Here is a 15,107-nt window from a genome sequence, read left to right on the forward strand (position 1 = left end):
TATGACTTTTGTTTTTTGCTTGGGATAATAAAAGGAATACAAGGCAACAAAAACACAAAAACTAACGTCAGAGAGATAACTCCAACTACATCCCTTTTTGAAGCCAAGGCAGCAACTCTAGTGGAGAAGCCAGAACATCGACGCCTCTAGGGACATCCTTCGCGAAGTCCACTAACCAGTCGGCAGTAGATTCTCTAGGGATACGTGTGACTTTTAACTTTTAGAACCGCTTGTAAAAGGGAAGAAACAGCCTTGAGTAAAGAAGCAAAGCATCCTGAATAAGATGATGCAATCAGTTATAGCTTCCATAACGCCTATGTTATCACACTCAACTATCATCCGTGGGATTCTCAAATCAATATCTTAAACGATTATAAGTTGCCAAGAGTTCAGCAGCAAAGATAGAACACTTGCCCAACAATTATCATTCCAGTCTCTGAAAAGACCATTCCCATAAAGCACGAACCAAACATCAAGAAAGCAACCATTCGTATTCACTTTGAAGCAATTTCACGGGAGGAGGTTGCCAGCTGACTTCCAGGAACGAGCTTCTGCTCTCCTTTGGGCTTAAGTTACTGCGGATCAAAGCCGCATGGGCAACATCCACCTGCGACCTCACCATGCAAAATAGTGATTTTGACTTATAACAGTGATACAGACTTCTACCAACTAATTTATCACTAAACACTAGTAGTAACCTTTCAAAAGTATTTATCTTGATTTATAAACTCTAAAATTAAAATATTTATTTATCACATTTTTAAAATCTTATAAAGTGGACAAACAAGAAATCATATACTAACTTCCTACTCTATCCTTAGAAACAAAAGTTCTTTTTTCTTTTTCATTCAATAAAAAAGAGAACAAAATATACCCCTATGTTCTTTCAGCAAAATCCTATCAGTACCTGCAATAGCTCTAATCCATTTTTGCAATGTAACATCATAATGACTCGACATAATCTACCTAACTTCATCTGCGCATTTGTTATCACACCTGCAGCATTTCACAAGAACTCCATATCGTCTTGGTGTTGTTCCAAGATAACTGATGCCATAGCAAGTCTATATGCTGAAGATCTCAAGTTCCTGACAAGCACATATATTTCTTTTCTACTCTTCTTTACAGGTATCCCATTCCACTGTTCTTCCCTAAGATGCGCTAGTAAAACTGCTTCACAAAAGGCCTCTGCCATTGGCTTCTTGCTGCATATCAAAAGTAAATCCTGTGATTCTGTTACCAAAGAAAGAGTTGCATATTCATTGAAAGAAATAAAAGAATAACATCATCACTAACCTCCCTCGAACAAATCCTGTCGTGACAAAACCAATAGGCCACCTATGGGACTCTTCAGCAGCGTTTTCTGGTATCTGGAGTTCCCACTTACCAGAAGATTGCTCTTTGAAGTATGACCTCACCACAGAGGTAGGAATCTGAAAACCAGTCTCATTATTTTCTGACCTGAAGCACGTGCCAACCACATCAAATAACATCAGATGATAAGCCTCATGAACAGTAGGAATCCCCAAATGATAATTTCAACCCTATACGTTAGATGATCTTTGCAATGTTCATATTACAGTAAAACACTCCTTTAAATGTCCCACTCAGCTCTTGAAAAAATGAGAGATGCACAAACATCCTTCTAATTTTGCAAAATATCCTTCTATGACTTATGAATCTATAATCTGTTGGTGTGCATTTAAATGATTGATGATTGGGTTTGTCTTTTAAATTATAATTATAAACTTTCAAATAATATCCAAATTGAATACCTTATTATTATAAATTCACACCTATCAAATGAAGCCTAATGCAATTTCAGCAAGAGTTCACATAATCAAGCAAACCTCGGATTTTCAAAGTAATCTGATGCATCAATAAGAATAAGAAGTTCTGGAAGAATACCTGGAAGTCAATAGTGACACATCACTGAGACAAGGTGCACATACAACTGCTCCCTCTTCAAAAACACCTTTTTTATATGCATGGAGAAGAACTCTAACAAAGCACAATTGACGGTTAGAATTCATTCGCATAATACCATTTTGAAGTTGACCAAGTTTACTTTCATCATTGATAGACTCTAGAAACTTCATCTTCCAGTTTGGAGCTTGAGGGAATAAGTGAACAATCACCATATATTTCATTCATAAAATCAGCCAACATATTGGATGTCCTTGCTACAATTCCATCAAATGAGTTACCATCAACCCTGAGTGATGTTATATCACTATGATCACATCTAAAGATTGACATTGAATTGCCACCAATCATGTCTTTTGCATGAGAACTTGAAGCCACTTGCACAGCAATGCGGACGCTATTCCATGGGGGTGGAACAGGCACTTTCAAGGATCTTACAGCAGGACATAGTCGTTCTGCTTTTTGGTCTATGGCAGCACTTTCAATTGCCTTAGAAGAGAGGTATGGATTACAGTCAGGAAAATCTGAAGGAAAAAAGGGTAACCCTACCTGCAAAGAAATAATTAAAAAAAATCATAATTGTTCTCTTACCATTTTTTTTTTCAAAAAAAATTCTTGCTTGTTAAGCACACATACTTCACATGCAATCCATCGTTTCTCTCTAAGACCTATGGCACGAGCTCCTTTGGAGATGAAAGATATCCAAAAGACCTTGACCCAGCACAAGGGCATTATTATTGACCATCTGTAAAGATAAGCAACATTTAAGAGGTGCTAATGAAGAATACAGCTCATTTTTTTTGCAAAGATGTAATCGTGGTACACGTATGATCACAGGAAATATATGAAAATGAACCAGATCAATTACTTCTAATAACAACAAATGAGAGATTAAATCTAGTAAAAAGAATTACCCCATGAATGAGCCCATTCCATTGTTGTGTTTAAGAAGAACAATAGGGCAAGATCTTGAACCATGAACATCAACTGCAGTACTCGGCATCCCTGATTTTGCATCATCAAGGCAAACGAAATCCATACGTAAACGCTGTTTTTCCAAGCAAAGAACATTATCTTCCACAGGGAGACTTATTCTGCAAGCTGCATCCCACAGATCCCCTTTGTTAGAGAAACTGCTATCCCCTTCAGGTTTTGAACATGGTAGCCAAAGTAAATCTTCAATCTTTTCTGGATTTCCCAGTGGAGTGACATCCTTTCTAGGTTCATCTTCAGACACATAATTCATTGTGGTAGCAGCTGCCACAGAAACATCACCGATCTTTGTCTCAGACATTGCTCGAGGATCCCTGACTGTAAAAGGAAACATAGAACATGAAGACATATTCTCCTCATTTTCTAGTATAGAAGGATTCTTAAGCTTGGAATCATGATCCGCATCTTCAACAGCACATTTCCTCAGTTGCCAGGAATTCTTTGAATCACTACACACAAGTAAGCAGCCTTAGCCATAGTTAACTAAAAATCTTGATCCCAAAGAAACATAAAAAATTATTAGTTGGCTCACCAATAAACAGGATGTAATATCTTTTGAAGAAGTTGAAATGCCTTCGATCCCATTACCTCTAGTTTTGCAAGTTCGCCTTCAAGTGAAATGCAATTGATCAAGATGCCACTCTCACTCATCTGAAAAAATAAGAAAAGTAAGAAATTCACATATTAAGATATCACAAACCTCCAGAATGTTTAGAATACCTAAAAATTAAGTTCTCCAATTCCAACACAAAATTAATGGTCAGGAAAGCAAATCACAAACCAAAGGGACGTGATTTACCAATTTATAATACATGAAAATGAGGCATGAGGCAAGAAACAAAAGGTGAAATATATGCTGTAGATATGGTCAACCAACCATCTTTTACCAACAAGCTGGGAATTTAGAGGAAAAGGAATTCCTGAAAACCTTATTTGTAAGATAGCAAGTCAACACCAATTTAGCTACAACAAAATTTAAATTTACAAATTTTTTCAGGTACAAAAAGGACATACAAGTTTTTGACAAGCAAATTTTAGAGCATCATATCCCTCATTGAAAGCTGAAGCATGTATCAACACCCAAAGCTGGCGATGGGAAGAAAATGATTCAGAACTTGTCGACTCATTGCATCCATCAGAATTACAGTGACTACCACCATTTTCTCCATTCGGAAGATGATAAGGTCGCCACATATAAGTCACAGGAGCTATCAACTCAGAAACAGGCACTCCAACATGATGAAGCTGAAAAAAAACAAAAGGAGTTTCATATATGCACATCATAGGGTTATCCTCCTTCAGGAAAATAATAACAACAAAACAATTGCAGTGGAGTAATTTACCATGGCGGTTCCATAGATACAACCAGAAAGAATAGTATTTGTAATTTCCTCAGATTGAGTTGATGAAGAAGGCTCGAGCACCATCCTTAGGATTGACGTTAATGAATCCTAGAAATCACATATCATTAAAAAAAAAAATTCTTCCAACTTATAAATCTTACAAGTAAAAGTTCTATAAATTATGAACCTTACAACAAATGAGAACTACCAAAGCAATAAAAATTCAGACTCAAAAGATTTGCTAATTACAAAGAGAGGGTAATGCCTACCTCTGGACCCTCCAACTGGACAGCAGTATAATAGCTTGCATCATGCACAAGAGCCCCATGCTTGTACCACTTCAATGAAGCTCGAGACCCCCTTCCTCTGCATCATACAAACCCACTCTAAAAAGAATAGCTTATTAATTTTGCAAAAACTTTTAGCTGCAGATTACATGACAATGTTACCTGCCCTGCAAACCCAGGGGAAGGTGGAAACCCCACAGCTTTGTCATTGTGAACCTCTTCGAATGCCAAAGATACGTTCTCAGCCTCTTTGTCCCTTCGCTGGAAGTAGAGAAACCACTTTTAGAATTCCTTCTAAGTTCAACTCTCCGCCGAACGCGACGAGGAGGAAGCCTTTCCTGGTTTTGCTCCGAAGCCACATTATTGCTTCTATCAATAGCTATTCCAAATTTTCTCCTTCTTTTATCTCTCTTCTTTGCATTTTGATTGTCATACGCAGTGGTTCTTCTTCTCTTGTTTCTTCGAGATCGGAAATCGTTGTTCAACCGATCTGATACTATTGAGTGAAGAGTCTCGAGCTCAGAAGCGCGCTATTCTACAAATTTCTGCACATTGATTTTTCGAGGTGGAATTGCTGAGACTTCACTGCTTTTGCTTCCATCGCCAGCCATTGGAAGTGTTACTTTTACCTTCACGGGAACTGAGCATATGAGAGAGCGGCAAAGAATACAACTGACGTCTGTTAATTTAGGGTGTAATCGAATTGAGTCGAGCCGAGTTTTGTAAAGGTCAAGCTCATTTATTAAAAAATTTTAGTAGCTCAAGCTCGGCTCGTGAATTAAATATTATTATCGAATTCAGTTCGAGAAAAGCTTGTTTAGTATAATAATGAGCCTAATTCGAGTTGGAATTCGAAAATCTCGATTAAGAAACTCGTTAACAAAGCTCGAGTTCAAACTCAAAATAAAAAGACTCGGCTCAAGCTCAAGTTCAAACTCAAATTAATAATGACAAATTATTTTAAATACACTTTAATGAGTTAATAGTCATCATTAATATAAATAAACATTAAAAAAGAGAGTAAGCACCTTCAAAAAAGATTACAGAACACAATTCATAACAAATATAATACAAATAAATACAAACTCAATAACATAATACAAATATGACACAAAGTTTAATATCAAGCAAATAAAATTTGAAACGAGCTATATAATTTTATCATCTTCATGCTTGCTCAACTAGTCAACTTGAATTCAGACTACATAATAAATGAAAATAAGGCTAATTAAGTAACTCAATTCAAATTAACTTTTTTTAGAGAAAATTCACTGTAATTTTTTCAAACAATTCTATTTTGCAAATGCGTAGAGGGCGTGTTGAGAAATGATGGAAACAATAAAATAATTAATTATCCAAAAACCAAAGTGAAATTACTCCAAGTCCATTTTACAATAACATATCATATCAATTGTGAACTTTGCACAACATGATGCTATCAAATATATCTCTTCTGCAAGTTAACTACTTAAGTATTGATAAAAAGAATGAATATTCATATACTACATACTTTTAACACTCAATCACATAATCTGATGGAAACAGAATGGAATAACCAACTCCATGGTTCCATTGTAAAAGAAAACCAGAAATGACTCCATTTTTTGGAACCACAAGCTAAGTATGTCTAAGCAACACTATGATGCCTATAAACTTGGATGTCATAATAAATTCATAATGCTTCCAACAATACCAACCAAAATTCTACCCAGACTGCTAAAAACATATTCACATATGTGTGCAAACCTATTTAGCAATGCTAAGTGAGCAACCAGAGCCCACATATCATTGGAGGGACAGGAACTATTTTCTTCGGATTAAAAAAAAAATGCTTACCGTTGAACTGCTGAACTGCAGAGGAGCCAGGTGGGTGGCAAACGAGCAGTCGATGCAGAGGTGCGTGCGTGCGGAGGCTCACAGTCGCGCGATACAGCGGTGGGCTGTAAACGAGCGGTCGATGCAAAGGTGCGGCGTGCGGCGGCTCACGAGCACGAGGTGCAGTGCTGCAGCGGCTCCCAGTCGCGCGATGCAGAGGTGGGCTGCAAACGAGCGGTCGATGCAGAGGTGCGGCGTGCGGAGGCTCACAGGCGCGCGATGCGGCGGTGGAGCTGGCGCGACGTGCTGCTGCTCAGGCGGTCGACGGGTCCTTTGAAATACGATGTGTTAGGCGCTTTTGCCACTGTGGTTTTGGTTTTTATAACCAATTAATTAAATTATACAATCATACAAAAATTACATAATTTTAACCAAAACTACACATCTTAAATTTGCCCAATTAAATCAATTTATAAATATATATACTATCTAAAATTAAAGGGAAAATTACTTTGTAGTCCCTGAGATTTAACGTAATTAACACTTCTGTCCCTCTATTTTGGCGACCCAACACTTAAGTCCCTCACTTTCTTTTCTGTCCAACTTCGTAGTCCTTCCGTCCAAAATAGCCGTTTGGGACACGTGAATTGACAAAATTAACTTTCTTCTTCTTCTTCTTCCTCCTTTTTCTGCAACTTCTTCTTCTTCTTCTTCTTCTTTCTTCTTCTTCTTCTTCTTTCTTCTTCCTTCTTATTCTTCTTCTTTCTTCTTCCTTCTTCTTCTTTCTTCTTCCTTCTTCTTCCTACTCTTTCTACAGCAGCTTCTTCTTCTTCTTCTTTTTCTTCTTCTTCTTCTTCTTCTTCTTCTTTCTTCTTCTTCTTCTTCTTCTTCTTCTTCTTCTTCCTACTCTTTCTGCAGCAGCTTCTTCTTCTTCTTTCTTCTTCTTCTTCTTCTTCTTCTTCTTCTTCTTCTTCTTCTTCTTCTTCTTCTTCTTCTTCTTCTTCTTCTTCTTCTTCTTCTGCAACTGGAGAGAGAAAGCATGAAAGAGAAAAAAAAAAAGGAATTTCACATTAAGAGAAGGGTATTTCTGGAAAAAATTATCACCTCTCACTTTTGACTCTTTGACCAAACGGTTTAAATGGACGGAAGGACTACGAATTTGGACGGAAGAGAAAGTGAGGGACTTAAGTGTTGGGTCGCCAAAATAGAGGGACAGAAGTGTTAATTACGTTAAACCTCAGGGACTAAAAAGTAAATTTCCCAAAATTAAATTATAATTATAAAACTCTTTATAAATATACTATACCCAGATAACATATAAAAAATAAAATTCTAAAATCGTGACATATATACACGCAAATTAAAAACTTTTCTATTTAGTTGAACTGAGCAATAAATAAAAAAACCTGATTACGTATAAAAAAATTAGATCAGCAATGCTCCTAAATTTATTCAAATTCGAATCAGATAGGCTGACTTTCTTAAAGGCCGGAGAGAACAGATAACCGACCTCCTCAAAAACCCATATTACAACAACACTTTGAACGTCGACATAATTGACCTCACTAATCGAAAAAAACTCATTTTTATATAGGTTGGATGAGCCCAATACGACCTGATGAAATCAAGGTAAAGATGACGACCTTCTATGAGCTGGTCGCCTCCTTAGTTCAATACAGAAATCATAAGCGCACATTTAAAAGGTACAAACTGGCCAGCTCTATATTTATTGTCCTATAACCCATCATTAATGTATTGCCTAATATACTTGCACAAAAGCATTCTTGTTCCATTAGAAAGGGACATGACATCAGTGGTATCAACTTTATCCAAAGGTATTTATACACCGGATTAACCCTAAAAAAAGAGATTTTTCCTTCTATGAAAAAAGACCTATCTCTCTCTCTTCTATGAAAAAAGACCTATCTCTCTCTCACGGTCACATAGGGAGAATCTAGAACCACCATTCTCTTCTTTGTTTTACTTTCTTTAACTCCATGAAGTTCTCATATCTGACTTGAGCGTCAGAGGGTCTCAATCGGAAACTTACTCGGTGGTCTCCTAACCGTCTTCTTCATCTTACAGGTCTCATTCTTTACAACTAATTATAGAGGGATCTAACGGACCGATCATAGAATGATGATCATCCAAGCAAATCAAACCTCTGCCTAGGTGTCCTCATCTGAATGCCTTGCCGGATCTCATCATTATCAAGTGGCGCCAACTGTGGGGACGAATGAGACTATACTGTCACCGGAGTTTTTAAACAAAACTCATTGAGATCCACATAATAAACCGAGAAAAGTTAATAGGCAAACAACAAAGAAAATCGAAAAAAAAAAGAGAGAAAGAAAAGAATTGAGAATTGCTAATGGCAGCTAAAACCACACAATGAAAGTTAAAAAAAGGTAGACGCTGATGTAAGAAGGAAACGCGATACAAGGGCGATCTGCCAGGCATGGAAGAGGGGTGACATGCACGAGTTAACCAAACTACACAGTTATCTCTTTAGTTCATAGTATTTTTGTCATCATGTCTAGTTTCATACATTAATCCTTCTGATTATATGCTTGAGCATGACAGCATTTTAGAAACAGGTTAAAAAGCTCTTATCGGTGATTAATATTAATATGAATTCCTTAAGGAAGGGATTATTTGCTTAAGCATGCTGATATGAGAAGTGAAAATTGCGAAATCATTTATGCATAGAAACATTATTTATTAGATTCTTTAGAATTATAGGAGATGATATGGTTGGACAAAATTAATATTTGCATTCAACTATAATATGAAGCTAAATATCTTATTATTTAAATTAACAACGAGCATTCTTATTATATATACTCCGTGCAAGCTTTTATTTTGCAGATAAATTTTAAAAGCAAGAACAAGGCTCATAAACCTAGAAGCTCCGGTCACAAAACTGATTGGGAAAATGAAGCCCTCAATGAGGTAGGTGATTGATAGGCGGTTTGTCGAAGCCGTCAAAAATAAACCTATTAAACAATCAACAATAAACTTGTAGATAGTGGCAATAGGGTCGAACCACAGGGAATTGACACTAAAGACTTTCCTAATAATGATCAAGGCAAATAACAAGTAAATAAAAGAGGGGGGTTTGTTTTGATGAGTTTAAAACCTAAAAGCAAAAGAGAATAATAATTTAATTGAAAACGAATTTCGATGAGAAAGAGATTCTAGCTGAAGTGTGAGTCTAAATCAGTTTGTTCAGAATTGATAATTGATTATTAAAGACTCCTATTTGATTTCAATAAATTAGTTTTGGTTATGGAAGACGCTTCTCACAGCCAAATTCCTCCTTAGTTCTAGTTTAATTAGGAAACGTCCGCTAATCAAACACTAATCAACAAGTTGCCAAGGAACATCCTTGGGGCATTGTAGCATCGAACAACTATTGATTGCATTAAGACTTAGAGAAACCCAATTCTATCCTTACCAACCGCGTGGTCAAGTTTAGATTATGCAACCTGATTAAATGTGAATTTGAACAATCAAAGCAATTACGGACCTAAACCATTCAAACAATATTACTAAGCAATTTAAAAGCAATGGGCCCTTATTGATTCTAAAAGCAAAGTAATATTTATAGAAAAGATCAGATTGCATAAATATTGAAACAAACAAGAGTTCAACAATGGAGTATTAAACCTCCCAATTCATCACAAATCTGAATACTCTCAACTTCAACTAGAAAAGAATGAGTTTAGCCACTCATGGTGACTAAAATACACAAAAGATGAAAAGAAAGAAAAAGAAAGAACAGCTGAAGAGTTTCTGGCGAGGGAGAAGGTGCTGAGTTCCTGATCAGAAGATGCCTTTGCTGGTTTGGAGGTTGCCCTTTTATAGTTGAAGAGTTCCATCCTTCTAGGGTTTTGAAACCCCTTTTTAATTTGGCTTGTGACACCTCTTTTGATGTTGAATTTAATTGCAACTGGAATTCCTTAAGTGAGAGACTCTTTCGTGGCTCTTGGAATTGATTTGGTAGTGATTGAGTTGGATTTGGACTTCTGAAAACTTGAAATTCGGTTTCCTGAACAATTTCCCGCTCTGCTGTATTTTCTGCTGTCGAAGTGATTTGCCCGGCGATTTGACCAGTTTCTTCAATGGATTGGGCAAATCACAGACCTGATCACGTTTCTGCCAGTCAGTTCTCTCTGTCTTCTGCGAGTGATTTGGCCAGTGTCCTCGAGTGTCCTGGGCAAATCACTGCCCATATCACTTCTGCCTGTTGCCTCCAGGTTTCTGCTTCAGCTTGAACTGGGCAGATCACTGGGCAAATCACTGACCCAATCACTTTTCTGTCAATTTTCTGCACTTTTTCTCCAATTTTCCAATTCTTTCCTTTTCTGTAAAAACAAGATAGAAACCATAAATTAAACTAAAAATGTGTAAATAAACAATAAAAAAGATAATAAAAATGTGGCTAAATTATGCTTGATCAAATACCCCCACACCTAGCTTTTTGCTTGTCCTCAAGCAACAAATAACTTAGCCAATCAAGCCCCCTTTTTCCTTAGAGCCTAAATACCACTTAATCAGCTCCCCCTAGACTCCTAATCTGAATTATCACAGTATAGAGTACATACACTAAGGTCATCCTCTCCTTTCCTTGTTTCCTTTCACCTACCATGGTCAAGAGAAAGGTTTTTGAATCAATCATGCTTATTCTTTTATGTTAGTTTTAATGCAACCCCTATGAGTGACCTGCCACCTTCTCTCTTTCTCCTTTTTATTTAATTTTTATTTTTATTTTCAGCAGGCACTTATTCTTATCCTTGCCTGAAAAAGTCACTAACCTTTTTACGCGATTGTGTACATGGGTGATACACCCCCGGTTACTCAGTTAGTCACTTGTTCAAGTGGCTACTAGCTCTGTTCATAGTCTAGACCATCGAAACTTATTCGCTTGAAAAGTTACTGACCTTTTTACGCGATTGTGTACATGGGTGATACACCCCCGGTTACTCAGTCAGTTACTTCCCCAAGTGGCTATTAGGCTCAGTTCATAGTCTTAGACCATTGGAACAAGTTTGTGATTTGTGCTTTGTGCTGGTTTTTCATGATAATTTGGGCAAATCAGCTCATAGGGAGTTACACTAGCTTTGTGTTTGCATGTATTTGTATTTTTATTTCCCTTGACCTTAGCACATTTAAGGATTCAATTCAAGAGAAAAACTCCCTAAGTGAAGGTAACATACTGTGAATGATTCAATTTAGGCTTAAAGGGGTGGCAAATCAATGGGGTCATGAGATAAGGGCACTCTTTCAACTTTGTTATCTATGTTGAGTAGAGCAATTAGCTACAAAATTCTGTGTGTGTGTGCTAGGAGTGTTAAAAAAAAAAAAATTCTGGGTGTGCAAAAAAGGGGTGAGAACAATGCAAAAAGAAACAAAAAGAAACAACAAGAAGCAAAAAGATGGAGGTGCGGCGTGCGGCGGCTCACGAGCACGAGGTGCAGTGCTGCAGCGGCTCCCAGTCGCGCGATGCAGAGGTGGGCTGCAAACGAGCAGTCGATTCAGAGGTGCGGCGTGCGGAGGCTCACAGGCGCACGATGCGGCGGTGGAGCTGGCGCGACGTGCTGCTGCTCAGGCGGTCGACGGGTCCTTTGAAATACGATGTGTTAGGCGCTTTTGCCACTATGTGGTTTTGGTTTTTATAACCAATTAATTAAATTATACAATCATACAAAAATTACATAATTTTAACCAAAACTACACATCTTAAATTTGCCCAATTAAATCAATTTATAAATATATATTATCTAAAATTAAATTATAATTATAAAACTCTTTATAAATATACTATACCCAGATAACATATAAAAAATAAAATTCTAAAATCGTGACATATATACACGCAAATTAAAATTTTTTCTATTTAGTTGGACCGAGCAATATAAAAACCTGACCTATTACGTATAAAAAATTAGATCAGCAATGCTCCTAAATTTATTCAAATTCGAAATAGATAGGCTGACTTTCTCAAAGACCGGAGAGAACAGATAACCGACCTCCTCAAAAACCCATATTACAACAATACTTTGAACGTCGACGTAATTGACCTCACTAATCGGAAAAAACTCATTTTTATATAGGTTGGATGAGCCCAACACGACCTGATGAAATCAAGGTAAAGATGACGACCTTCTATGAGCTGGTCGCCTCCTTAGTTCAATACAGAAATCATAAGCGCACATTTAAAAGGTACAAACTGGCCAGCTCTATATTTATTGTCCTATAACCCATCATTAATGTATTGCCTAATATACTTGCACAAAAGCATTCTTGTTCCATTAGAAAGGGACATGACATAAGTGGTATCAACTTTATCCACAGGTATTTATACACCGGATTAACCCTGAGAAAAGAGATTTATCCTTCTATAAAAAAAGACCTATCTCTCTCTCACGATCACATAGGGAGAATCTAGAACCACCATTCTCTTCTCTGTTTTACTTCCTTTAACTCCATGAAGTTCTCATATCTGACTTGAGCATCAGAGGGTCTCAATCGGAAACTTACTCGGTGGTCTCCTAACTGTCTTCTTCATCTTACAGGTCTCATTCTTTACAACTAATTATAGAGGGATCTAACGGACCGATCATAGAACGATGATCATCCCAGCAAATCAAACCTCTGCCTAGGTGTCCTCATCTGAATGCCTTGCCGGATCTCATCATTATCAAGTGGCGCCAACTGTGGGGACGAATGAGACTATACTGTCACCGGAGTTTTTAAACAAAACTCATTGAGATCCACATAATAAACCGAGAAAAGTTAATAGACAAACAACAAAGAAAATCGAAAAAAAAAAAAGAGAGAAAGAAAAGAATTGAGAATTGCTAACGGCAGCTAAAACCACACAATGAAAGTTAAAAAAAGTTAGACGCTGATGTAAGAAGGAAACGCGATACAAGGGCGATCTGCCAGGCATGGAAGAGGGGTGACATGCACGAGTTAACCAAACTACACAGTTATCTCTTTAGTTCAAAGTATTTTTGTCATCATGTCTAGTTTCATACATTAATCCTTCTGATTATATGCTTAAGCATGACAGCATTTTAGAAACAGCTTAAAAAGCTCTTATCGGTGATTAATATTAATATGAATTCCTTAAGGAAGGGATTATTTGCTTAAGCATGCTGATATGAGAAGTGAAAATTGCGAAATCATTTATGCATAGAAACATTATTTATTAGATTCTTTAGAATTATAGGAGATGATATGGTTGGACAAAATTAATATTTGCATTCAACTATAATATGAAGCTAAATATCTTATTATTTAAATTAACAATGAGCATTCTTATTACATATACTCCGTGCAAGCTTTTATTTTGCAGATAAATTTTAAAAGCAAGAACAAGGCTCATAAACCTAGAAGCTCCGGTCACAAAACTGATTGGGAAAATGAAGCCCTCAATGAGGTAGGTGATCCGTCTCGAAAATAAGACCGTCGGTACCACAAAACCGATTAAAAAGATGAAAACCCCAATGAGGTGGGTGACCAGTCTCGAAAATAAGATTGTCAGCACTCTCAATGAGGTAGGTGATCGGTCTCGGAAATAAGACCGCCAGCACCACAAAGCCGGTTGAGGAGATAAAGATCCCAATGAGGTGAGTGACCAGTCTCGGAAATAAGACCGCCGGCACAACAAAATCGGTTGAGAAGATGAAGCCTTCAATGAAGTAGGTAACCGATCTCAGAAATAAGACTGTCGGCACCACAAAACCAGTTGAGGAGATGAAGATCTCAATGAGGTGGGTGACCGGTCTCGGAAATAAGACCGCCGGCACCAAAAATCAGTTAGGAAGATGAAGCCCTCAATAAGGTAGGTGACTGATCTCAAAAATAAGACTGTCGGTATTACAAAATCGGTTGAGGAGATGAAGACTCCAATGAGGTGGGTGACCGGCCTTGAAAATAAGATTATCGGCACCACAAAATCGATTGGAAAGATGAAACCCTCAATAAGGTAGGTGAGCAGTTTCGGAAATAAAACCACCGGCACTACAAAACCAATTGAGGAGATGAAGACCCCAATTAGATGGGTAACTAGTCTAGAAAATAAGACTGCCGGCACTATAAAATCGACTAGAAAGATGAAGACCACAATGAAATAAGTGACTGGTCTAGGAAATAAGACTGCTGGCACCACAAAACTGGTTGAGGAGATGAAGAATCTAATGAGGTGGGTGACTGGTCTCAGAAATAAGACCGTTAACACTATAAAATCAGTTGGAAAGATAAAGCTCTCAATGAATTAAGTGACCAGTCTCAGAAATAAGACTGTCGGCACCACAAAACTGTCGGCACCACAAAACTGGTTGAGGAGATGAAGACCCTAATGAGGTGGGTGATCGGTCTCAAAAATAAAACTGTCGGCACCACAAAACTAATTGAAAAAATGAAGCCCTCAATAAGATAGGTGACCGGTCTCAGAAATAAGACTGTCAGCACCACAAAATCGATTGAGAAGATGAAGACCCCAATGAAGTGGGTGACTGGTTTCAAAAATAAGACCGCTGACACCACAAAACCGGTTAGGAAGATAAAGGCTTCAATGAGGTAAATAACTGGTATCAAAAATAAGACTGCTGGCATCATAAAACCGATTGAGGAGATGAAGACCCCAATGAGGTGGGTGATCAATTTTCGAAATAAGATTGTCGACACCACAAAACAGGTTAGAAAGATGAAGACTTCAATGAGGTAGGTGACC

The 15,107-nt window shown here is 37.4% G+C and overlaps 2 pseudogenes; both read right to left on the reverse strand.

The window, feature by feature from the left end:
* LOC122723614 overlaps nucleotides 1–15,107 on the reverse strand; it is a 121,635-nt pseudogene that overhangs the window by 42,009 nt on the left and 64,519 nt on the right.
* On the reverse strand, nucleotides 695–5,178 carry LOC122723615 (annotated as a pseudogene).

The sequence above is a fragment of the Manihot esculenta genome, chromosome 5 (assembly GCF_001659605.2).
Source record: "Manihot esculenta cultivar AM560-2 chromosome 5, M.esculenta_v8, whole genome shotgun sequence".
Classification (NCBI taxonomy): Eukaryota; Viridiplantae; Streptophyta; class Magnoliopsida; order Malpighiales; family Euphorbiaceae; genus Manihot; species Manihot esculenta.